Source organism: Penaeus vannamei, chromosome 14, assembly GCF_042767895.1.
Source record: "Penaeus vannamei isolate JL-2024 chromosome 14, ASM4276789v1, whole genome shotgun sequence".
Taxonomy (NCBI): Eukaryota; Metazoa; Arthropoda; class Malacostraca; order Decapoda; family Penaeidae; genus Penaeus; species Penaeus vannamei.
This window is the reverse complement of record NC_091562.1, coordinates 5,431,286-5,433,785: the sequence shown is the minus strand read 5'-3', so window position 1 is coordinate 5,433,785 and position 2,500 is coordinate 5,431,286. Positions and strand designations below refer to the sequence as shown.

The window sequence follows — 2,500 nt, the reverse complement described above, 5'->3', positions numbered from 1 at the left end:
ATGAGGGGTTAGGGGAGGGAAGGAGTTAGCAATGGGGTCAGGAGATGAGGGAGTGACGATAAAATAGGAATACGCTAAAAAAAAAAAAAAAAAAAAATATATATATATATATATATATATATATATATATATATTTATATATATATATATATATATATATATACATATTCCTATACAAGAGGTGTGCGAGTCCCCATGGTAACTGGCACAGGAAATCTAATTCACGAACGATGCGAGTGAATCCAAACACACGCTCATGGGCGCCGACTCTCCCTGGTTTATCCAAGCATGAGGACAGATAAACAGTTCGTGGGACGTCGACTTTTTTCTCTCTCTCTTTTTTATTTTATTTATTTTTCTTTTTTTTTTTGGTAAGGACTTTTTTTTTGGTGACCTTTTTTTGTGAGGACTTTTTTTTGGTGAGGACTTTTTTTTTGGTGAGGACTTTTTTTTGGGGGGAGGACTTTTCGAGTGAGGACTTTTGGTGAGGACTTTTTTGTGGTGAGGACTTTTTGTGAGGACTTTTTTTTTGAGTGAGGGACTTTTTTTGGTGGGGACTTTTTTTTTTGGTGAGGACTTTTTTTGGTGAGGACTTTTTTGAGTGAGGACTTTTTGGTGAGGTTTTTTTTGGTGAGGGACTTTTTTTGGTGAGGACTTTTTTTGGTGAGGACTTTTTTTTGGTGAGGACCTTTTTTTTGGTGAGGACTTTTTTTTGGTGAGGACTTTTTTTTGGTGAGGACTTTTTTTGAGGTGAGGATTTTTTTTTTGGTGAGGGACTTTTTTGGTGAGGACTTTTTTTTGGTGGGGACTTTTTTTAGTGAGGACTTTTTTTGGTGAGGACTTTTTTTTTTGGTGGGGACTTTTTTTTTTGGTGGTTTTTTGGTGAGGACTTTTTTGTGAGGACTTTTTTTTGGTGAGGACCTTTTTTTTGGTGAGGACTTTTTTTTTGGTGAGGACTTTTTTTTTGGTGAGGACTTTTTTTTGGTGAGGACTTTTTTGTGAGGACTTTTTTTTGGTGAGGTGGTTTTTTTTGGTGAGGACTTTTTTTGGTGAGGACTTTTTTTTTTGGCGAGGACTTTTTTTTTGGTGAGGACTTTTGGTGGGGACTTTTTTTTGGGTGAGGGACTTTTTTTTGGGTGAGGACCTTTTTTTTTTGGTGAGGACTTTTTTTTTGGTGGGGGCTTTTTTTTTGGTGCGGACTTTTTTTTTGTGAGGACTTTTTTTTTTTTGAGGACTTTTTTTTGGTGAGGACGTTTTTTTTGGTGAGGACTTTTTTTGGTGGTGAGGACTTTTTTTTTGGTGAGGACTTTTTTTTGGTGAGGACTTTTTTGGGTGAGGACTTTTTTTTGGGTGAGGATCCTTTTTTTTGGGTGATAGACTTTTTTTTTGGTGAGGACTTTCTTTGGTGAGGTTTTTTGAAGTGGGGACTTTTTTTTGGTGAGGACTTTTTTTGGTGAGGACTTTTTTTTTGGTGAGGACTTTTTTTTTGGTGAGGACTTTTTTTGGTGAGGACTTTTTTTTGGTGAGGACTTTTTTTTTGGTGAGGACGTTTTTTTTGGTGAGGACTTTTTTTTTGGTGAGGACTTTTTTTGGTGATGACTTTTTCTGGTGAGGACTTTTTTTGGTGAGGACTTTTTTTTGGTGAGGACGTTTTTTTTGGTGAGGACTTTTTTTTGGTGAGGACTTTTTTTTTGGTGAGGACTTTTTTTTTTGGTGAGGACTTTTTTTTTGTGAGGACTGCACTAGCACCAGTCAGATCTCTTGATTAATATTAACTTGCTCATTTTGATGTATTCAGAAATAGCTCGGATCTCATTTCTCTTAAGGATGATTTTTTTAGATGAGTTTATTTACTTTTATTTACCAAATTATGTTTGTTTATTTTGATATTGTTATTACAAAAGATTTATCATAAAAATATTATATTTATTTACAAAATTTGCCGAAATTGTTTATGGTTAAGAAATGTTGCCTTCATATGAATTATCTTAGCAATGTTTTTATGATGATTATAGTAATTATGATGGTGAAGATGATGATAGTGAGAAGCATATATGTTTATAATGATGATGATGATGATAGCAGGAAGATAAGAATAATTACAGTGATTGTAATAATAGTTATAATAATTTTGATAATGATAATGATAGTGATAGTAATGATATTAGTTAACTGAAGATGGTAATAATGATAATGACAATAGTAATGATATAGGTTATAAGATAATGTCGATTATCAAAGAATGATAAAGATTAAATGATAATGATGATAATAACAATAAAGATTATAAAGATAATAATGTTCATGATAATAATGATAATGATAACGATAACAATGATAATGATTATAATGATGATGATAATGAGAATGACGATGAAAGTAAGAATTATAACAATAATACTAATAATCATGATTATAGTGGTAATGCTAATGGTAATGATAGTAATAATGATAATGATAACAGTATTAATAATGATAGTAATAACAACAATAACTATGA

General features: G+C 32.1%; 1 protein-coding gene across 1 annotated transcript in view; it reads left to right on the top strand.

Annotated features, from left to right (window-relative positions):
* Positions 1-2,500, top strand: part of LOC138864005 (two pore potassium channel protein sup-9-like) — a 525,912-nt gene that overhangs the window by 498,047 nt on the left and 25,365 nt on the right. The gene's annotated exons all lie outside the window — the stretch shown is intronic.